Source organism: Diplotaxodon limnothrissa, linkage group LG4 (genome assembly GCF_057381915.1).
Source record: "Diplotaxodon limnothrissa isolate DT_005_m linkage group LG4, D_limnothrissa_male_GT1.1, whole genome shotgun sequence".
NCBI classification, from domain to species: domain Eukaryota; kingdom Metazoa; phylum Chordata; class Actinopteri; order Cichliformes; family Cichlidae; genus Diplotaxodon; species Diplotaxodon limnothrissa.
In genome coordinates, this window is record NC_140599.1 from 28,026,333 (window position 1) to 28,051,199 (window position 24,867).

Here is a 24,867-nt window from a genome sequence, read left to right on the forward strand (position 1 = left end):
GTCTTCTGCCAATGACACAAAAACTGGAACAATGCTAGACGTAGCTGAGGAGTATCTTGTCAATGTGTGTGACATGACATTGCGGACTTCCTTTGTCTCATTTCCTGCAGATGGTGAATCACTGTTTAACATTTCACTGGCTCCCTCAATTCTCTCTATGTGCAAGCAAGTTGGATGATTTCGACCACATATAGTGCATGTGTGCCTTCTTTTGCATTCTTTACTAGTGTGACCCTTTCTTAAACAGCCAAAGCAAAGACGGTTTTCACGAATGAAAGCTCTCTTTTCATCAGGAAGCCTTGTGGCAAAGGTTGGGCACTTGGCGACACCGTGTGTTTCATCGTTGCAGACGAAGCATGGTGGTCTTGGCTTTGAAATTAAGGTCCCTGGTTTACCTGCAGAGTGCTTAGCTTGAGCATTGGTGCTGAGTGCCTTGGTTCTCTTAGGAAGCCTTTCATCTGTAACTTTAGTGGTTAATAAGAAGGGAGAAGCAATGGGGTTGCAGGCTATTCTAGCTTCCCTTTGTAGAAATCTGGTGAAATGAGCAAATGGTGGATACTCTTGACATCTGTCTAGTTCATCCACAACAACACGACCCCATCTGCGTACCAGCCATTCGGGCAGTTTTTTGAGAAGTTTATGATTTTCTTCACAATCATTTAGAATTGCCAGCCCTTTAACATGAGGGATGGCCTCGGCACAACTTTGAAGGAAATCTGAAAACTCTCTGAGGGCTACTGGGTCATTGGGAGCTATTTTTGGCCATTTCATCAGTTTATCCCTGAAAGCCTTTTGGACGACAAATGAACTTCCATACCTCTCCTGAAGAATCTCCCAGGCACCCTGATATGCATCTTCTGAGTTTCGATAGAAGAATCCTTCGACCGCCTTCCGTGCCTCACCAGCAAGATAACTTTTCAAGTACAACATTTTTTCGCCTGCGGGGAGGGGTTTGTGGCCAATCAATGCCATAAAGGATATCTTCCAGTCTATAAACTTTAAAGGGTTACCAGTGAACACTGTGGGTTCAGGTGCAGGCAGACGGTTGGAGACGAACAAGCTTGCAAGCTCCTGTGTTAAGCTGACCTCCTGTTGCCTTTGCAAAATCTCAGGTGGTGCACACTGAGGTCGAAATGATTCAGCCTGTGGATTCAATGGATTCTGAGATTCAATGATTTGGCTATCAAGTTGTGATTTGTCATCTGCTTCATACTTAAGGCTTTCCAATCCATCGTAGTTGTTGTAAGCTCTCACTCTGGCTGCTGCTACTTTTACCTCATTTTCTGCCTGTAGCTGTTGCAGTTTAGTTCTCTCTTCCTCTAGCTTTGCTGTCATTTCTGCAATCATTTGTGCTTCCTTGATTTTCCACTCATGCTCTAAGCTACTCAACTTGGCTTGCTGTTCATGTATTCGTTGCATTGCCTTCGCCTGTTCTAGTTTAGCTGCAAGGTCAGCTTCGGCATCCACACGTTTGCTAGAAGTCGTAGATGTGGCTCCAGAGTATGAATCTGAGCCCTTTGAATGCTCTGAAATAACTGTTTCTGTTTCAGTTTTCCCAAAAACAGATCCATACTCCTCCTTACTTAATATCATCCTTACACGCTCCTTCTCGAGCCTGTCATTAAAAGTCTTATCTATATCTTCTAGTCGTTTACTAATGAGATCACAAATTTCTGTTGTTAGGGCAACACACGCATCCATTTTCTTGACAACATCTGGAGTAGAAGTATGATTACGTCGGATAGGCTCATACAGTTCATGCATTAATGCTTCTTTAGCCTTAATGTCCGTTTGTGTTCTAACAAGGTCTTCGTTTGAGCAGAAACCTTTCAGCCTTGTTCTAACTCCTCTTGCTAACTCCTTCCAGGACTCATATGCCTCGCTAAATGACCTTTCATTTTTCTTGGCCTCCTGTTCATGCATCTCCTGCCCCTTTTCTGTTAGTCTTCGCTCTCTGGAGCTGGACCTGGCCTCTTGTGCCTCTGTAGATTTGTCTATTTCTTCAACAGGGGACAACATTATTATTAATTTTATTTTTGGCTTGTTGCACCTGCCCTTTTAAGTGTATATATCTTAACTCAAATGGGTTGAGTGGTGGTTTCAAACTTATTAACACTCAACTTAGATATTTACACCTTTAACCTCACAGACTGGCAACAAAACCAAAATAATACTGATGATGCCCTCAAATCAGACAATTTGCCACTTAAGTTTTTACAGAAGTACAACTGATAGCATAAAGCCCAGATTCAGTCTTAGACATTCTGATGCAAGAAATGTGGGATATTCAGCATCACAACTTTACATGCTACTGTGTTAAATACAGAAGAGGTCTTTCTTTCTTGCATTACTTTAGACTGCCATGTTGAAGATCATTTGCTCACACAGCTTACAAGATGAAGGTGTGCATGACATTGTATTTATAATGTCCTTATTTTGAGTCCTTTACTGATCCAGTAGTCTCTAGATGATGCGATACACTCCTTTACTCACAGTTCGACGAAAGAATAAGATGAGTGTAGATGGCTGCAAGGCAGCGATGAGTTTTCACTGTAGCAGCCCTTGGCATCAAGAACGACAGAAGAGTCTCTAACGGGTGCAGCCATTTATTTCCTCACCACACACGGCTCATTCTCTGGACGTTGAGCACCGTGAAAACTATAAAATAAGAAAAAATTGATACCCGTACAGTACCCTTTGAACTATAACAATGAGCTTAAGTTAATTCAGGCAAGTTCAAACAAGTAATTCTGAGATATACAGTCACAGATTAAATAAAACAAAAGGGGTTACTTCAAACAGCATCAAGGGATTACACAGTTCAGTTAAATAAAATATAACAACAGATCATCTCTCATCACATACCTCAGTCCGCTTGCCAAGGGTGCAAAACTCCGGTAAACACTTAAACACTTCGGCCCGTTTCTCATGGGGTGCTGCTAGCTTGCATGACACACATGTCTAGCTAAAAAATAGCACATGGATGTAAGTAACGTAAATAAAGAATAAAAGGGTTTTCAGATAGCTCACAATACAAACGCAGCAACATACCTTACATTAGAAACACACTTATCATACTTATCAAAGTATTATCGTAACTTACATGGACTTTGTACAACTTATTCCTGCCGCGACAGACTGCTCTATACGCGTTACGGGGCATGCCTCTGATCACATCTGTCCTTAGTGCGACTGCGCATACAGTTCCGACAACCCCCGCAAGGATGACTTATGGTACAGATCAGCGGTTCATTACAGGCTGATAGATTAGATTTGCACTGATGAGTAGAAAACATGTTATTTTTATTGCACTATGACAGGCTTGCAAAACAGAAAGAAGTATAATTACTATAAGTCATTAATGGAGCAAAAGCAACTGTGAGGACTATTTGTTGTTTGTGAAAAATGGATAGAATTTTCCCCAAAGCCCATATTTTCCCAAATCACGGTCAAAATACATATTTTTTTTTTACCCTTCTATTAAATTTAATAGGTAATAAAAATATATTTCCAAAACCGAATCTGTAAATCTTCCACCCCAGTGTGCCAACAAAAATGAAACGATGCCTTTGAAACTGGGTTTATCTAATATTGCCCATATAAGTGTTCCAGAGTGACACACATTTTATTTATAATGCCTCATTGCCATACTAAGGAAATACACTTGCAGTACAATAGCACATTCCACCCCCCACCCCCCCGTCCCCGCCCCCAATATATCTGAGACCCCACCAGCGTCTTCCGTTAATTGTGGATAAGCAGATTAAGAACATAAACTCATGGCAATACTAATTTGAATAAATAAATAAGTATTACCTCTAACATTCCCAGTGCTTTTTTATAAAAATATATTAAATGTTGTATTCAAATGATACCATAGCAGATAATTATCCTATTGATTATTCCATTAAAAAACAGCAGAAATACGCCGAGCCTCTAACTGTGATATCTGAACGGCTGCACCACAAACAAAGACTACAAGTACAAACTGCCCTTTCCTTAGGCAGATGTTTATGGACCCGAGATGTGTGACCTGTCGGGTACGCGCACTACCAAAGACACGTACGCGCAACATCGCTGCTCCCCTCCTGCAAAGATGGGTCTCCAAGCTTACAGTCAGAGACTCCAGCTGTCACTCATCGATATCCGCGTTCAGCTAATGTCAGACTGCATGTGGAAAACGGCGAAGGCTCCGTTCCCGATAAATACGAGACAAGGACACCGCTGGATGGAGGTGGACCTCCAGTGATCAACAGATCAGCAACTCCACTGTTCACTCCCCCTGTGAGGACAAGACGAGGAACCCGAAAGACAACGCTGGAGCCAAATGGCACATGTGAGCCGCTGACGTATTTATTAGCAAATTCTCGAGCCGGTCATAGTGATATGGACAAACTAGCGCTGAAGATTTGGTTTTAAAAAGCCGATACAGCTGTTATCAGAGCTGGTGTGGGTTCGGTTCTTGTCAAGATGACCAGACTATTGTTTAGCATCGCTGTAATGGAATGGGCCCGCAGGAATTTTGGCACCGGTTTTACGCAACAGACCACATAGTTGAATCGACGTAGCTCGACCGAAGACAGAATAGCGTGGCTGGCATGGACAAAGACTGCTTACACATCTCGTAGTGATGCTCTGAGACTAAATTGAAACCCAATAGTGAAACATCCTGCTGGTTCCTCCCGAGAAGTGGAGCTGATAATCAACGGCGGGATTCAAGTTTGGACCTCACCAAGTCCAAAACGACCTTTCCCTCCCATAAAACGGATCATCTTATATCTTAAAGCATCCTCACAGACTCGCATAGCGGTAAGAATACGCCTGTCAATTGCTGTAATAGTGTTACAGTGTCCCTCCTTTGTTCCTAAAGGGGCTAATTTAACCCAGCGGGCACCCTGCTAAGGTTGCTTGGGGGGGTCATAGACGCACCATTTGGCACCATAACGCACAGAAGACGGTTTCAGCTTTTCGTTTCATTTCTGTTGGACCGAATCTCCTCTGTTGTTTGGCATGTGTAACAGAGTGGTCAAGGCCAAGCTGTGAGCAACAAGAAATCAACTTCTTTGTACAAGTGTGCTTTGGGGAAGGAGCTGCAAACGACACGTCTAATTAATATAAACTGTCAATTCAGAGACACATATCCGCACAACAGAAAACAAATATAGGTTAAAAATCCACGCTGTGTATGCTTTGAGAAACAAAACCAAACCCATTTATTCTCAAATCATATCAGCATGTAGATGATGTAGAGGGCGGTGCAGGGATTCTCCTCAGGGTTTCGTTAAATCCCGCAGGAGCTTTTGAGATTAGTTGAATCGCATGCAGATTCTATAATGGCATTATTGGTAAAATCTTTGTTTTGTATAATTAATGAATTGATTTCACAAGTATTGGACGTATATGTATAGCTTTTAGGAGGTTTGCATTGATTTAAATTTATGAATAGAATTTTGGCAACATTTGAATTATTTAAATTAGACCAAAAATGTTATCTGCATCAGTAAAGCTCATTATAATTCAGGTTTATTTCTTATGAAATGTGCTTAAACTAAAAGAATATAACAATAAGGTTGTTCATACCATTCCAGATGTAAATAACTGTGTATTTAAAAAATATATATTTTAATATAAAAAAAATCAATTCAAATCAGAATATAAAGACAGCAAATTAAAAAATAAATAAATACCTAAAAGCACTCCCCAGGTTTTTGTGAGTGTCTTTATCCGTGGTGCTCCATACCTACATATATTCGCTGATTCAGGGATTATTTCATAAATCCAGAAGTCAATATATCAAAAGTAACATTCCCACCACTTAAAGCTGAGAAGCAGCCAGCACCCAGCATTATTCACCATGATGAGAAACCCTTTCATTGTGCTGGACGTCTTTGAATTATGCCGCATTGGCTTCTCTGTCGAGCATTTGTCAATGCCATACGAGCAGTGTCTCACATATGAGCCTCCATAATGAGTTTCTCCCCCTGTGCTTCAGAAAAATCCTCGCTATATGTGCAGCTATTGTGATGGATTTGGGATATTGCCAGTGAAAGAGCTTACTTTGCACATAACATATGGATGCTATGTATTTATTTTGAATTTATTCCTTGGTAGGATTCTAAGAGCAACATGTCAACCTCCATTTGCCCTCCATTCTTTGTTCTATATTTCCATCAAGTAAATGCAGTTTTGGCATTTCACAGCCTTGCAAACTATAGATTTAATTAACATTTTCTGCATGTGAAACTACTCTGCAAGGCAGTCCATCTGTGCTGTTGGATTCTCCCCCCACCTTTTTACCCTTGTACCCCACTGGAGACCATTATTTAACTCTCACTGTGCAATGAGGGTGGAACCTACGCCAGTATGGGAGGAAGGGAAGGGAAGTCCCCCCCTGTGTACTCCAGCACTGCGAGAAAGATGAGGAGCACATTCTCTTTGGCAGCAAGAAAATGCCCCATCAGTTAGTATCATGATGAATGCGTTACTGTCCTCTTTTTATATTCAATACAATGCTTTTTTGCATTATTTCACCCCTGGGGACACTAAAGAAACTCATGACCTGGCAGATATAAGTGATAAATTGTGCATGGATGTTTACTAAATGACCAGAAGATGTCCCAGAAAAGTTGGAGATATGTTACATTAGGTGTCTGGTAAGTTGATTTATCCAATCGATCAAAGCAAAAAAAAGAGAAAAAAGCAAAAAAAAAAAAAGGAAAAAAATGAAGTAAGAAAGAAGAAAAGTGCTGAGCCTTTACAGTAATCCCCCCAAAAATGTAACTTTAAGTCAAGTCCAGAAGAGACAAACAAAAGAAAAGAAAAAGACCAAGCAGGCTATCCGCTCTGCTGAAAAAGCATGTGATGATTTCCAAATCGCAAGATCAAAGCTTGAAATTTAGAGTGTACACTACAGAATGTCACGTACCTGAAATGAAAGAAATGCACTAGTTATTGAGGACGTGTTAAGCTTAAGCTTTGATTATATATGCATTAAAATATGTATATTTGAATGTACCTGTACAAATATGTACATATGTAAGAAACATTTTACCTTTGTAGCTGGTGGACGTGGGGCTATATTCCTAAATACTTTAAAGCTGCACATTTTAAAAGCTCCATGTGTAAAAAATGAAAAAGTTAATACATGTTATTAGTCGGATTGTTTCAGTTGAATGAGTCTATTCCTGTTGCTTGGCTCAGGACCAAGCCACAGGATACAGTGTATTAAATGTTCATGTATAGATCTCATTATGGCTTACTATGAATGGTCAGTACTGCAGTATAATGTAGAATGCATTAGCATTGTCTTCTTTCAATTTACAGTTAAAATTTAGTATGATGCTCCTTAATTAAAATGAAGATGCATTCAAGTTTCTTGAGCCTTTGTAGGACTTTTGACGAAAACAATATTTTGCATAGTTTGAGGATCACAGCTCAATGGCGGAGAAGTCAATAATAATTTTTTTCGGATTCAAAATAAAATCTTTGATGCCAATATTACTACACAAGAGTGGAAATGTAAGAAAAGTTTATAGATGTCAGTTGGATGTTTGAATCATAAAGAAGTGAAATATGTTTGCTTCCGAAAGTCTACATACATCTTATTGTATGATTCATTATCTGTTTTGTAAAATTTCACAATGTATTTTTATTCTATGAAACAGGTTAAAAATTAGCAAAACATGTTTTCTTGTATTAAGTTATTTTGCATTAGTTTGATGCTCCTGCCCATTTTAGGTTTGACACCACAGTATTACATACTACAGTATTACATGTCTGTGAAGGTTCTCAGTCATCCAGGTCATCGTAGTCAAAGGAGCTTGCAAAGAAAAGCATCTGGACTTCTTTAAGTTACTTGAAGATGTTTCACTTCTCATCCGAGAAGCTTCTTCAGTTCTAAGGTCACTCCTCCAGATGGTTTGAAAGAGGAGTGAAAGAAGCCATCTATGTCCACTGTGAGCGACCATCTTTGAACAGAGGCGGTGGTTTACGACACCAACTGTCTGCCATCTATAATCCAGTTTTGAGTTCCCTCCCCAGACGCCTTAACGCCCACTCACATCCTGGGCCATCTGACCTCAGGAATTCACATGATAAGGTGGGGCCAGGTTTCACAATGAGCTCACCTGAAACCCTGGCTGATTGGGACCCACACCCAGATCATCAGGGGGTCCTTTTGTCCCTCTGTGGGGGGATACTCCCACTAGGCTTATATCTGGGACTCTCCACCATTTGACCTTAGAACTGAAGAAGCTTCTCGGATGAGAGGTGAAACGTCTTCAAGTAACTTATAGAAGTCCAGACGCTTTTCTTTGCAAGCTCCTTTGACTACAGTATTACAGTGTATTTTGTTAGGCACCCAAGATAACAGCAACAATGAAGCCCTGCAACTCTTCAAATGTAAATAATAGCAGTAAAGAATCATTAATACAAAGTAGTTTTAAAACCATGAAATTCCTCTTTTAGTTTCCACCGCTGAAAACTGCCTTAATCTCTAAAATATATTATGTGTATCAAATTATCTACCTTTGTGCTGTTATTCGAACGTTATTTTACGATAATCACTTGCAACTAAATCAGCCGTCTGCAATTACCATAATTGTCAGCTGAAATATCTGCGGGATGTGTTTAAGTCAATTACATGCTTTATGGCAGCTATCTTGAATAAATGAAGTAATTCACTTCCTGCTTTTTCCAGTTCTTTCCTTCAGAATGTGTGATGTGGAGCCAGTACAGTAAGAGCTAAATTTTATGCTTTCAGCCACTACTTCAAAAAAACCTATCCCTACTTGCATATTAGAAGCAGGTGTTGTGCAGCACAAAACCGTCAGTCATCAAAACATGCAATGTTACTGGAACCTCAAAGAAAACTGTTTGAGTGACGAGGGAGTGCAGTGTAGTAGATAAAGTGGGAAAAATGTAGAGATGTTGGGAGATTCTTCGCCACTGCAGCGTCTCCTAACTGGCTTTGCCCAACATGAAACATCAAGGTATTATGTCTATATCTTGTTTAGCAGACGTGAGCACACAGGCAGGCTTAATCCTCAGAGTGCAGCACACTGAGGGAAAAGTGTCTTTATGCCTGCCAACTAGTCTGGATTCCCTCTGCTTGACACTGTGTACTCTGCTCTGCAATTTCTGGTTGCCAGTTCCTGTAAATGACTTTAAAGTAAGAGCAGAAGGAAGGTGGCTTGCTCTCTTTGTAATTACCGAGCGTTTAGAATTTTAAGAAGTCACCAAATGCAAATGATAGTTAGAGCAGAATGTGCGTTTTGCTGCATTACTTCCATGTTTGCTCTATAAATGCACATTTGTACTTTGTTTATAACTTGGCTGTCTTTGGTAGTACAGTTGGGATCTAATTTACGGATTTGCATGATGTGGTGGAAATGTTTCTGCAATGAGCAAATGATTCTGGGTGAATAATTTCATTTAGAAGATTTAGTGAAAATATTGAAATTTGTTTCACAACACTGATATAAAAATAACTTGTAACTAACTGCATCTGGTCTCTTAAGATAACTTTGAAGATTTTAATATGTTTTGCAAATACTTTTCGTTAAGCTAAACTAAACAGATTTTGACCTTCACGTGCTTCCCAAATTAAGTAAGTTCAGTGGTGAGATTATTGTAGTTTGATGTGTGCATGTGAGTGCAGTTGAGCATGCTCTGTGTCCTGCGTGCCTGATATTTAAGGGGAGACCTTAAATATTGGGCATCAAAGAGTAGGGGAGGGTTGTGCATGCTCTCTGTGACTCAGGATGACTCTGGAAAACGAGCCCTGGAGTCGGCCCTGACCCCTCGCAGTTGTGTCGGTGCACGTGTCGCCGTGATGCCACAGCAGATCTCCGAATCTTTAGCTAAAAACAGGCGATGGGGAGTGTCTGATTTTGTCTAACAAAGGGAATCCTGAACACCAGGATTTTTGTGTCATCCTAGTTGTATTGCTGCACCATGTCGTAGTCGTGCAATACACGTGTCCAGATCGCAAAGTCCCTGCAATGCAGTAGTGCTGTGTACTTTGATTTACAACTGCAGTATTGCGATATAATTCTATGACACACTCTTTCCCTGTAGAGTTTGATTAATATGTTGATTAGTAAACAGGAAATTAAGTAGCAACAATTTTCACAAGTGGGCATTAATTCTAACTGTAGAATAACAAACTTAATTTATAAAGCAATTTCCCAATAAAGCTGCAAAGTGCTTCACAGAAAGAAAGTAAACACTTACAAAAACAACAAATAGGAGCAAAAAATAATATTAAAATATATATGCCATAAATCAAACATCTATAAAGCCCTTTCAATAAAAGAATTTTTAAAGTAGAATCTTTCAGGGAAATAAAGTTGCCATTCTGCTCTTAATTGGCAGATTGAAAACCAGCAGAATACTTTTAAAGATCAAGATAAATGCCCAGGTGGATAAGAGGTTAGTAGGTCTATGATGTATTCGGGAGCAAGGCCATTCAATATTTAATGATTCTTTTCAAATTAATGCTTTAAAATAATGAGTAGGATTTTATGAAGCAAAAAGCCAGTTCCGGGATCTCCATTGTGAGGATTTTTGACTTTTTCCCATTAACCCTCTCAAGGCAGGCATTGCAGATTTGCAACAGTTAAAAACTAACAACCTGATTACCCCACATACATATTTTATGAGTTTTTTTACTCAGAAGTACCACTAAAGGACTTGGTTGTGCATTAGCAACAAAAGGTTTAATTTGAGCCTGAGAGGGTTAAAATATAACTTCCATTTTTTGAGTGGAATAACTAATGGAATAACTAATAATTAGTCACAGCACTAACTAGGTATGTCAACAGCTTTAGCTTGTTGGATTTTATAGTTTTTGAAAGTGAATTTTTCTGCCATTCAATGTGATGTAAATGCTAAGAAGGAAGTAAATTTATTCAGCTTTAATTGAAATAAATGGCACAGTTACATCCTTAATTACTAGCACCCATTCCAGTATGACATATTCAAAACAGACCACAGGTAAAATCATTTATACTGATGTGAAACAGAGAAAACTAGTAAATGCCTCCTTGCAGAAGGCACAATAGGGGACATTTATTGTAAGAGAAGAAGATATAGACAGACAGAGAGAACCCCCCGTGAGTGTGGATGAAATTGGATGTCACTTTCACCTACCCAGCACTCATGAAGACATACGGGCAGTCCAGCAAATGAAAACAGTCGTGAGGGACCTTCCCACTGGGAATGTCACTATGACATACTGGGATCAGCTTAGACATACATACCATGAGCCTGGAAACATACATGCAGATGTACCGAGACCTGCATGTACAGAGATGTTTGCGCTTCAGTCAGTGTTGCACATGCATATTCAAACTGATATGTCCTGCTCACGAATCTGTGTATGCTGACACATTTACATATGAGCATAGCTGTCATAGCCCAGGCTGTGATTCGGGGTGACAGGTCTTATGCCACTTCCCTCGGGTCATCGGAGGGGCGGAGTCACAACGTGACAGGGATGGGGGCAGAGAGATGTCTTTCATTCACTGTCACTCACCAATGACACAACCTTTCCTGTGGTTTACTCACATTCCCGGGTTCAGCAGTGATGAGGTAACGTTTGAGCTTCTGCACTGTGTGCTCATGTGACTCATACCTGTTGTTTTGGTTTTGTCTGCGGTTGCTCATCTTAATCTCCTCTTGTTGGTAAACTTGTATTAATGTAAAGTGTCAGTCTGACAATCATCAGAAGTTCTTTAGTATCTCAAATTATATATATGTGAAGGCATCTTTAATATATCTGACCAAACTCTCTTGGGTTTCTTTGCTTCCGATTATTAGAAATCTAACAATTACTGTGCCTGTGTATACTCTTAGTTGATTCATTTAATTTTTCTTTCAAAATTTTGGAAAATACCCATTATAACATTTTAAAGGCTGAGGGAATGTACCCAAAACAAAGAATTTAAATTAATCATCATATGTTTAAATATACTTGAAAAAAATATTGAAAAGCTCGACATTCTTCTTCTTCTTTGGAAAAAAGACTGAAATAAGTTTTTTGCAATTACCATAGAAAAATGTTCTATTGAGTGTGTTTTAAACATGTTTTAGTTTGATAGAATGCAGGTTAATTTTAAGGAACATTTCTTTATGAGAATGAAAAGCTTGTAATGTTTTATCTTAAATTTTGTTTCAAAAATTGCCATGGTTCCCCCTAAGAGTAGTCAGTAAAGAGTACAGGAAGTATTGTGGCCTGGGGGACCTCTGACATCCCTCACATTACTCTCCTGTCTGTTCTTTTTAACCTTTTTACTCCCCATTTGAAATATCATTGTCTTGGGTGTAATATTTTTAAGGACAGATGTCATCCATGATAAGAAGAAATGAACATTAAATTCAAATAAACTTAAAATAATGTTATTTTGAAAAATGTATTAAATACACTTCAATCCATTAATTAAAGTAAGTGGGATCGATATTGAAAGAGTAAATGAAAACAAATTTCTGTGGGTAATGGCAGATGAGAGACTTAGTTGAAAAGCACACATTAAATATGTCAATTTTGAAGATTAAAGAAGCACTGTAATAATAAAAGGACATTGCATCTACTTTTTCTTCTTCTTCTTAAAAACGCACAGTTTGGATTTTTTACTATGAGTGTTGTTGGGATTATACAAATTGACTATTTTTACAGCTTGAGACATTTAAATATGCAGATCTCGTGAAATTCTGAACAACATAAATTTGTTCAGAGGAAAAAATAATGAACTACAGGGAAACATTCAAGGCATGCTTTCTACAAGAATAAGCATCTCTTATGTAAATGTATAAGGATAGGATTAAAATGAATGTAGATAATAACAGGTAATGTAAAGGTTAAATTTAAGGACTGTTGATGTGACTTTTCTTCAGTAAAATTCTTTGCATGGCGTTTATACTGTTTCCTCTGCATGAAGTGATCTCATTTTTTTCCAAGACCAACATGAAAAACAGTCATTGATATGATAAACTATCATTGCACTCAGATGAACCCTAAATACTACCTCAGTGAATGAGTTTTTGCTATATCTAAAAATAGCCATGTACTATTTCAGTGTATAACTCATCTTCTTCATGTGCTTTGTTAAAATAAAATCTAAAAATCACACAAATGCATTTAATGTCCTTTATTTTATAAATAATACAAAATTATTTTGTGTACAATAGACAGTTTCCCATTCAATGAAAAAATACAAAATACCACAATGATTAAAATCATGTTTTTTAAATTAAATTTGGCAGAGCTGTATTTGAGGTTTCACAGAATGGGTTCAATGATGTCATCGTTATCAACTCTAATACATCAGCTCTAATCTACAGATTTGAATAAGTTCAAATTTATTCTAGTTTTCAGATGTCACTCTGACCTGGTGATGGAATTGTGGCCTCACAATGTTACAGCTGGATCTGACTAAATCTGGATGTGTTTCAGGTCAAAAGAAAAAGAAAAAAGAGCCCTGGACAGTCACACAGGCCCAGAGACCGGTTGACAAAAACGGTGTATTTCAAACAGTTGCAATTGGTTGCTTGCAGTAACTGTAAAAAGTGATTGCTAAAGCTCCGTTCACACGGGTAAGCGATTCCCTGGTCACAAGGAAAAAGTGCTTATTCCACGAACAGTCGGCAAGTGGCTGCTGTACTGTTTATTGCTGGCAGTCACCAGTATGAAATTCCTATAAAGAGAAATATATCTCGCTGCATCCAAAATGTGCTTATGATTACTTTGGTTGCCAGCATACTCCCGCAAACTCCCATAGTTTTGTAGAAGGTTCTGACTTATGTGTAAACAGTCGCAAACTGCTCGACATGTGTTTGTGAAACTTAAAGAAGTGCAATGCAAAAAAGAAACTGAGAATGTTGACCTTCAAAATAAAAGTTGTGTCTTAATTCAAAAGAGACAGCTTTTCCTTTAAAGGCAAACATTCTCTGTCTCCAGTTTACATTTAACGGTGAATTTACATTGAAATTGTTTCACTACAGCTGAAAAATAGGTGAGGCACCCTTTGTTATTTTGGATAATTTGGGAAATCCTAAAAAAAACCCTCATTTTTGACCCAAAAGGTCACTGGTATCAGATTTTGGAGGGCCATAATAATCAAAATCAAAGTTTTCATAGCAAACGCACATACGGTTACACTAGAAGCCTGTTTTTCAGCCATGTGATCACATAATGCTGTTAAACATTATCAGCACAGGTGCAGTGAAGGAGGGCACACATATTTTTTAATGAAACACACAGAGTTACCTTTATTATCTGAGCAAACACATGCAAGTCATCAGCAGAATGCCACTACAACTGTGGAGAGCATGTTAGGGGATCTGTGCCACAGAGCTGCACATGGCAAAAGGCATGCACTGATGTGACCGTAAGCGCTCACGCCCGATTGGCTCAGCTGGGGCAGCCACGGCTGGGTGATGTCCCCCTCGCTCTCTGTCACAGGCGGAGCTAAACAGAGCAGCCAGGTTCACAGACCGCGGCCGAAACCCTGTCACTGCCTTGCCTGGCAGACTCTGCCACACTCTGAGAGGCACACACACACACACACACACACACACAGGCTAAAATGAGATGAAAGCTAGATGCAGGGCAGACTGCATGAAGTGCGATATGTAAGACGTTTTTTTTATTTTTTTGTTGCCTGCATGTGTAGTCTTAATGATTTATCCACAATAAGCCTGTGAACATATTACTTCAATTTCATCCCACGCCTTCTTTTCACAATACCCCTGAAGGTCACCACCTCCATTACTGGGTCACAAAGCTCATAATCATTAGCTGCTGATAGACTCACTGAGGTGTCTCCAATCATCATTCATGAAATGCCTTTATTGATGCATTCTTACATTATAAAAACCTCCAGCTCCGTCTTTTTCTTTAACGTGTTTGAAACATAAACCAGAATAGTGTCCCTTTGATTTACTTTTAAAGGAATTTTGTTGAATTGAACAACTGCAGGGGGTTACACTAATAAAAAGATAGAAAGAGACAAGCTAACACTGGGTTATTTTTAGCCACTGTTCCATATACAACATGTTCCTCCTGACACAAAGATGCTCTGGGGTCATGTTCAGTGTTTATACAGCCTCCAATGGAGATGTCATACCTAAGACTAACTGGATTATTGGTTAAAACTCAGACAGAGGAAAGTAGGTTTTGAAAATATGCTGCAACCTGACTCCTGGCTTCCTCTAATACCTGTGAATATATATTCATAATGACTGGTGTTTTCTGCTAATCTTTTACAGACCATGTGGATCAGGTAAGTAATGATAGAAACTTTCTGTCCTGTCTTCTGTCCCGTTTCGTTAACCAGTTAAATCATGAGAAACTCTTCTTGATTTTTGGAGTATGTTTTATTGCTAGACTGTGATAGCACCACAGAACTTCTACTTACATTCAGATACTTTACAGTTGTGTGAGGAAAGCCCCACACACAACCTCTCAGCTTCTTCTTGTCTGCATCATTTTTGGGCACCAAAACACCGAGTCTTTTTTTCCTCCACTTTCTTGTTACATCACCCACACGTGACGTGTCTTCCGGGACATTCCTGTCCCGTCCTTTCCTCTCTGTGTCTTCTCCTGGAGTCATGTTTAAACAAAGTAACATTCATACATGAGTGGGTTTCTATGACTACGAGGCCCCAGGATTTTTTGAGCCGTAGACCATCATGGTGCGATGGGTATAGGAAAAAGCCCAAAGGCGAGCACAGATGCTCTCGTGCTACTAGTGTTGCCTTGATAATAGCCTTATGGGCTAAAATTTGAGACTCCACATCTAAAATGAAAGAAAAAAAAAAAGGAAAAAGCTGATTCACTTGACAGAAGTGCTTAAGGCCTAACTTTAAATAGCTCATTGCAATTTCTGTTTCCTCTTCTTCTGTTTGTTTTTTTTTTGTCCTTCTGTTGGACGTAGGACTGTCTTTAACTCTTATGAAGCCTTAGGGCGGCCTGTTTAAATAAAGGGTAACTCAGGTGAAGATCATGTTTGTTCGAAATGATAATGATTTAGTAAATGCATGCGCAGACGGCAGGGAGAGCAACATCAGTTTCCTCGACTGGAACAGTGCAGTACTTTCTGGATTTTATCACAGCTCCTGTCTCCAGCTTGGTGTGGGAAAAGATGAGCAGTCTAGAACCAGCTGTCTGCTCAAACCTCCAGAAGTAGTTCCCCTTAAGGTTTGAAAAAACATAATCCTTTATGTATGTACACATTCTTATTTGTGTTGTCTTTAGACTTGTAATCCCCACAGTTTCAGATTTGGCACATTTTGCATTACCACGATAGCAGCAGACAGCATAGTTTAGGACTGCTGCAGACAAAACAAGCCATTTCCACCCTGAAGGGGTCCCTGCACTGAAGCCAGTTTGTATCTGTTATTAAAGATACACATTGTGACCTTCTACAAATGGCATTTCTAGAGGGGTGCAGAGTGTGGCACGTTCAGTTAAGAGGCTGAATAGTACTAATATCATTCAAGTAGATACAGCTTTGTTATGCTTTAATTATGTTCGATCAATTTTGATGGAAATACAGATGAGACGATTGCATCAGGACTATATGATTTTAGTGATAATATAACGCCATTCAAAACAGAGATTACCCTAAGCTACTTGTGCAAATGCTGACATTGCTATACAAAGCTTTGATGGTGTTTAAAGTTTCCATGACTATAACAGCTTATATAAAAACAGGCAATAATAGGTCACCTCTAAGTGACATTGGTGAGTTGGCATGATAGTGTTTTCCTATGGCTCCTTTAATGAGAAGCAGATTGAGCCAGATGTTGCATTAGCATTAACAATCATAATTAGCAGGTGGACATCTGAATGCACACAATCACACACACTCATATAAAGAGAAAAATCAGAAAATACACTGTGTTGTTACTGCCCATAATAAACAGCTATAAAAACTTATCTAGAGAGTATTGTCTATGTATGAGTAGAAATCAAAACAACTTTGGTCTGTAACCCTTCTTACGTTTTGCACTCATCTTTACTTTATCGCTTATTATACCAGGAGCCGTTCATAGCACTAACAAGAAGAGACTTGATTCTGTTTACTTTATTCTTGATGTAGATACAAACATTGGGTTGTGTGGTCTTCAGAGTGATGAAGGAGATTTCATTAGGCCTTTGGTGGTTGTATAAGCAGGGTGCCTAGTCTGTGAGGTACCCTGAAGGATTTGCCTTAGGCAATAATGTATTTATGGAGTTAATATTTTTGGCTTAAAAAATATATTTTTCTTGAGCCACTCCTTAATAAGACACTTCTTTTTATAGGTTTACATACACATGTAACCTCAAAAGACCAATTTCTGAGGGTATAAAAACTGTTACTCTATTATTTTCTCTGTCCTTTCCCCCTTTTCCTCTTGTTGGGTAATTGTCGTTCGATAGTATCCACACTGTAGCTGTGAATGCAGGCTTTTCTTCTTTTACTCCTGGGTTTTAGATCCAATATCAGTGAGAGCACGATCAATTATTTTGCACAACCAGACCTGTCAGTTAACATGGCAAGCCCGATTGCATCATTAAACTTGTATTGGAACAAGTGTAACTGCAGGCAAGAACATATTGCTGGAATAGGGCTCGTTTTGTTCCCCTTTCCTTTCAGTATGTTTCCTTCTCAGCTCTCCAATCCTCTTATGCCTTTTCAGTCTTTTCTCTTCTCCCCCCTTCTGCATCCATAAAGTGTTTTGTAGGAAATTTGATTGCCAAGTTCCGTTTACATTCACCCACCATCTGCTGAAATTGGCTGCAACTGTGAACCATTTCTTAATATTGGCAGCTTTGCATTGACTTGCCTCCTTATTTTTCCTCCATTTCATCTTTTCCCAATGTCTGGCATGCTTTGACCTATTAGTAGTGAGCAAAAACAACTGTCCAATCCGTAACTCTCAATAAAAGACAGCTCACAGGAAGAACACTTGAACCATAAGTGGTTGGACTGTAGAGATAAAAGTTTTTTACTGGGAGTATATGCTAGCAGATCACACATGAAGTATGAAACTGTCTGCTTTTGAAGTGGTGCAGTCAATATTTTTCCAGCGAGTGATTCAAAGAACTCATTGATATTCATATAACACATTAAAACTACAGTTTGTTGTTTTTTTTTTACAACAAATCCATACTTAACTTTATGTTATTTATGTTATTTATGCTTAACATTTATATCATCGGTAGAGGATAGAGGATACAATTTGTGCTACTCTGTTACTATGTCACATGTAATATTACTTCCCTGAAAATACTATAAACCGCTGGGAAGCTTCATTTATCAAAAACATCACCTTTGAAACTCTTGATCTCATTTGTTTACATTTTTTAACAACGCTAAAGTTGTACAATCAAGTACAACATTACAAGTACAACTATTATAAGATGCAGTTGAGTAGAAGTGGAAAGTAGAATCAAAAATGTAACTAAAGTTAACTCAAGGAAAGTAAAGAAAGCAATTACCAGAAGTACAGCCCTTCAGTAAATACTTTGGTATGCTTAAGTGCCACATCAGCATGCTAATATCCTTACACAATATTAATATGTGCCTGTTTAATGGCTTCTGCGTGCTATATGCCCACTATCTTAGATTACCAAATGTGCTAATGCTAAACAAACTAATCACAAAGTAGTGCCCTGTTATAAACCTTTGGTTAGAGTCATGTAGTTAAAACTCAATGTACTGAGTGAAATTGTAATCGGTTGTATATGGATGCTGCTATTGCATGTCATTAATTTTATCCGCTCCCTCCTATAGATTGCGCTCCTCTTTCCAGCTTCTTTCCCCCCTTTATCCTCAACCCAAGGTTTCAACTGTTCACGGTCTCTTTGTTTTAAAAGAGGTTTTCCTTCCCCACAGTCATAAAGTGCTCGCTCACACCTGACCGTTTTCTCTGGAGGTTCTTTGGCTTACATTATGAAGTGCTTTGAAATGACTATTATGAACTGGTACTGTATAAATAAAATGGAGTGTTACTTAATGTAACGCCATCATTAAGTCTTGAATGTGAAGGAGTGTCTGACAAATTTAGAGTTCTCGATCCTGTAGAGATTGAGATGCTTCAGATTGGATCATAGTGGCTTATTAAAAACCGACCAAGAGGCCAACATTGCCATAGCTACATCTGCACTGGTATCTTAGGAACAATTAAGGTCATTGCCACTCACCGTTACACATTTACCTCTTGGGTCTCACCTGTTAATTTGGTATTTACAGTGACCCGAGTGTCACTGTGTGGTGGCAGTTTGTGAAGGATTTTTTAGTTTGAACTCTATTTCAACTCTGTCTCTGAGTGTTATCCTTTGATAAACCTTGGCCCTTCCTTTACTCCTCAAGGAAAATACAGTGACAGTGGAGTGATCGCATCCATGGTGCAGTCAGATGAAAGTGAATGAAGGCTGATGAATGCTGTGACATTGACAGAGACTTGTTATCTAGATATTAAAGTATAATAACTTGAAAAATCCGTGTCCTCTGCCAGTCAGTTTCCCAGTGCTGGCCTGTTATATTTATGACTGATGTCTTCTGGATTTGTCAGATGAAACAGGAACAGGGTCAGAGTTTTGTGTTCAAATGTTTTGGCTGGCTGGTGCATCCTTGAGCAAGACACTTGACCTCTAACAGCTCCTAGCACAGGGTGAAGTATTGCCTCGAAGCAAACAAGTCATGAAGAGAGAAGATGCAGGGGGAAAGCAAGAGATCAGTATTCAGGGCTTACGAAAGTAATTCTAAGATTTATTATCAAATTTAATTATTAGAAAATTAAGATGAATTAAGGATTTCTGTTCAAAAGCTATTTTAAAACACTGAAGATGTTGGTAGTCATTCAGTATTCTGGCTGCACACCACAGGTGGCAAGATTATCGGTGTTAACTAAATAATTTATTCTAACAGAAGATTCAGTTGCAGATTATCAAGGGTCCGTGTCATTAACTTAACCCAAATAAAATCTTAATGAGAGCACTGGGAGCTCCTCTATGCATCGTGTGTGCACATGCTCCCATGCATGTTTGTGAATGCACTCACATTTATGCCACCGTGAACCCTGAATGCAGCGGGATCCCTCCTCCTTTCTCCACACAAACTGAGCCAAAATCATCATCTCGGCGTTCAGTCACTGTGATGGCAAGGATGTCTCTACTTATCTGCAGTAAACAAATTCAACCGTGGCTGGCAGTGGCATTTGGCCTCTGTGTGCTCTCCTTCCTGGCAGCATGTGTGAGTGGAGCTGCTGCAACTGGAGCAACAGAGGATCCTGAAGCCGACGGTTTCTCCTCTAACGTGTCTGATTTAAACAGTGCGGCGCCGCAGGCTGAAAGTCACATTTCATTAAACAATGCTAATTAATTTTTGCGGGAAGTCATGCGTGTTTCAAACTGATTGACTCATTGTCACACCCTAAATAGATGAAGCATTAACGGTCCACCACATGTGATGCTTTGAGTGTCAATTTCACGCCAGCTGTAGGGGTGGAAGTTATGGTCTTAATGTTTGTAAAGTCAAATTTTGGGTATTAAGAAAAGGGTAGCTTCATAGGGCCGCTGCTAATCAGTCACTCATTAGTGTTGTTGCATTGTAATAATCCTCTGGGACCTGTTTGTGCTTTATGTTCCATTAACAGCGAGTCTGTCATCTGTATGGAGAGCGCTGACAGAGTTAGCTCTGACAGCAGGGGGGCGGATGAGCGCTGTTGGCAGGTATCAGGTCTGCTTTGGCTCGAGACAATGAGCTTCATGGTGAATCTGGGCTTCTGCACAGGAGCAGCCTAATGCTCTTAAGACTCCCTTCATCTCATTCCCTCTTTCCCACTTTACCTTGCTTAACCCATATGTCTTTTCCCCATGCATTCCCACTATCATTCCTCTAAGGTCAGTGTAGCTGAGCTCAGGGACCCATTATTCATGGTCAGTCATAAGCCAGCTCTTTAATCATATGACAGAGTGCAAGAAATCAGTTTCATCAATAAGTGGAGAATTTGTGCTTTCTGTGTGTGTGCATGTTTGTGTGTGGTAATTGACCCTTGTGTTGCAGTTGGCATATCTTTTTGCACTGTGGTGGATTATTCCTGTCTCCCTGGGCTTGTTAGTGGTTTGTTTCACATCGGTTCCATGTCACACTGAAAGCACACAAAGCCCCGCGTGGATAAGAGCGCGATAGTGTGTCTGCTCTGGGTTCCATCGACACAAAAAAAAAGAAGTTAAGAAAAAAAAGAAAAAGCCATAGCTAATTGACATTAAAACGGCATCATTTCAGCCTCATTTGTTCCTGAAAAACCTCAAGGCAATTTGTCTCCAGCAAAAAAAGTTAAGTTAATTGCTGCTTCTTTTATGCTTTTTGTGTGCATAGCTAAAGGCTTTGTTATCCCTCAACGATGCAACTTGTGGCTGACATCAAAATGAAACATTTTACAAAACAAGAAAGAGCTAGTGTGCCTCCATTTTCCTACTGCAGTGTCTGCTTTAAAAAAAATATCATAGCGCAGCCATTACTATTAAAATGTTGCCTTGAATCACGGTCCTCTGTGATGGTACAGCACAGAAAAGAACGATGGAAGAATCCCCTCATGAAAACAACATTTGATTTTGACAACTTTACATTCCCCACTAATATACAATGGCAAATGTGTACTCACCAGCCACTTTATTAGGTATGCTGTTCAGTGGCTCGTTAATGCAAATATCTAATCAGCCAAGTAGACATGGCTAACAAGACCAGCTGAAGTTCAACTGAGCTTCAGAATGCCGCTTTCAGAGTCACTTACTTTGAAAGAAAATGGAGAAGGCATGGGTTTTGGTGCCTGATGGGCTTGTAAGAGTATTTTAGAAACTGCTGATCTAATAGGATTTTCCCACACAACCAGAGAATTACAGCGAATGGGCCGAGTGGGTGAAAACACCTTGTTGAGGCCAGAGATGAGAGGAGAATGGACAGTCTGCTTCGAGCTAATAGGAAAACAGTAGTAACTCAAATAAACACGTCTTACAACGAAAGAATAAGAAAGCATTTCTGACCTTGAAGTAAATGCACTATGGCAGCAGAAGACCACACCTAGTGCCACTTCTGTTAGCTAAGAACAGCAAACTGAGGTTACAATTCACAAACACTCGCCAGAAGTGGTCAGCATATTTCTCGCACCTTGTTGAATCTATGCCACTGAGAATCAAGGCAGTTCTAAAGGTAAAAGAGGGTCCAGCCCACTGCTAGCAAAATGTAGTTAGCAAAGTTTCCAGTGAGTGTACATTAGAGATGAAATGAACACACTGTTTCATACCACTCTCCACTTTTATTTGAAATCTTAATTTACCAACGCAGCAGAGAAAAAGGAAATATTGCCCTTGTGAAGCAGGTGGCATTTAAGGAGTCCCCTACATAGTTAGCATCTGGAAAAAACAACAGCTCTATACTCTTTTCTAAACTTCAATCACATTTGATTGAGTGAATGGTTTATAAGGATTAGGAGGTGGGCTGAATATTAGAATAAATAAGGATCCATAATGGGTCCAGAGGGAAAGTGTCTCAGTGAGCTTCAGCCACACCGTCCCTCTGTGCTAGCTGAAAGAGAAGGAGAAACAGTGTTTAGAGGAAGGGCTTTGAGTATTACCAAGCAGGTAAGTGAAGGAGAATTAATATGACATGTGGTGTTGTTCCAAAATTTAAGTTGTAATAACCTGATTTAATACTTTCTATATCTGTAACACGTTTGGCTGTCAGATTAATAAAAATCTCTAGCATGATGTATTTTTTCTTCTTAGCCAATCAGCTTGTGAAACCAATAAAAAAATAGAAAGAAACCTTATTACTAGCATAGAGTGGACTTGAAAAGAGAAGACTTGCTGACTAATTCTCAACTTTGGAGTTGGAATCCCCTAAAGGAAAACAGGAGGTGGCAGGAGGTGAACTTAGATTTGTGATTGCTGTTGTTAAGTTGCGCAGAGCAAATGCAAGTGCAGCACAGATACCCAATAAATGTTGAAGAAGTCCAAATCATTTAGAATTGCACCTGGATTCTTGTGCTCTAATATTAAAGCTGATTCACCAAATTGATCGATTTGTTTTTATCTTATGGGATTACAGACTACACTAAATGTCTTTTGCAAACATTCTTCAGACATAGTGAAACAAGCAAACTGGATATTTTTTGGGCTTTAGGAAACGGTGACATGTTTTTTTTTCTAATAATATATGATTTAAGGAAAAAGTGTTTTTTTTAAAGGAATTAATTTAAATAATTCATAGTTGAAGAGGCACATCACATGTAAAGTCAAATTTGGACTCTAGTGTGAATGCAGCTTTTTTCTAAACTTGTAGTATAATTAAATTGTCTATATAAGGGGCTGTTGGCTTCACGTGGACTCAGACTAATGGAATAAGCCATTATGCAAATCAAGCAGTGTATCTGATATGTAGGAAGCGAGAGTCAGTCCTTATGGTTCTTGATGGATGATGAAGAGAAGGAAGTGGAAGAGGGGGGGATGGAGATGGCAAACAGCAGGAAGAGTGACTGTATTGGGATTTGTGGGGGTGGGCAGTGAGATGGGGGGATTGTGGGGGAAGGAAACACTAGTCAGCCAAGTCCTTGCATTTCATTTATTATAATACCTCTATACTGTGAGCCAGCCTTTGAGTAAGCTTCATTTTTTTGCTGTCTGTGCATTGGCACTGACTGGGATGTTGCATGAGAGCGTTGTCTCTGCTCAGCTCTCAATGCCATGAGCTGAAACAGGGGACTCCATTCATGCGCTCTGATTTTGTCTCATTAGCCTGTGGTTACCATAGTGGCTCCATAGTGTAGTAGCTTACAACGAGTGAAAGAGTCCCAGTTTGGATCTAGGAGGAGACATAAATCCCTTTGAGTTGCATCATCTCGCAAATCTGGCAAATCCAACATGCAGAGTTACCCACTGTGGCGGCCCCTTGTGAACACAGGTGGAACCTAAAGTATCTTAGACTGTGGGTGCCATATGTGCTGAGCTGCCTTTATGCATTTGTATGTTGTTTCTATAGAATAAGAGAATTTACATTGCTGGAAGTGTTTTCCAATTTATCATATTTGTAAACTGGACATATGTCAGCAACCATTATTTTTTAAGATGGCAGACAGATGATAGCAACGAATCAGGGAAGGCGGGAGGAGCTGGTGTACTCGTTTCAATTTCTGTCAAGATTTTGCCGCCCTCTGGTCAAGAGTTTTGAAATTGACCCTTGTGTTCCCCTTGTCCAAAAAGCCTACTTTAGCTCTTGATCCGGAAGAGTGGTTTTTGTTTTTCCTTTCACACTGATGTCAAATTACAAGCAGCAGAGAGGGAACAAGTGTGTTTGAAACACACCATCAGAGCTCTCCTCTGGTTCATCTCCATCACCATTCTGCTCTTTGTTCCTATCAGTCTTTCAGACAGCAGAATGGCCCCTACAGTATAGACCGAGGCTGAAAGCTGCAGCTGCTGCACACACTGAGCAGAGGCGAGGGACAGCACTCCCCCAGTTACTACACACACACACACACACACACGGATGGAGGAGAGAGCTGCTTCTCCCTGTTTGTCTGATGTTTTGCTTTGCTTTAATAGCAAGACTGATGCCATTTAAAACTTTCGCTTCATTTCACTCAATGCAAATCCAGCTGCATTAGTGGGTTGCCAAAGTCCTTCACTGACATAGGACAGTACATGCAGTGGCTCTACACAGCCACCTCAACCTAATTAGTCCTAATGTTAGTTTAAAAAAAGTACAGCTATGCAGAGACTTTTTTTTTGCATATGACTAAAATCTATATTTAAAAATACCTTTCTTGCCCCCAGAATTATATTACATAATTTTAAATACATCACATCTACCATGTCCTGAA

At 39.4% G+C, this 24,867-nt stretch overlaps 1 long non-coding RNA gene across 1 annotated transcript; it reads right to left on the reverse strand.

The window, feature by feature from the left end:
• Window positions 1-2,436: 2,436 nt before the first annotated feature.
• On the reverse strand, window positions 2,437-3,161 carry LOC146634074 (uncharacterized). Its single transcript, XR_014906168.1, has 3 exons — window positions 3,104-3,161; window positions 2,866-2,965; window positions 2,437-2,658 (listed from the first exon to the last, which is right to left on the reverse strand). It is a non-coding gene; the product is annotated as an uncharacterized LOC146634074 (long non-coding RNA).
• Window positions 3,162-24,867: the final 21,706 nt, after the last annotated feature.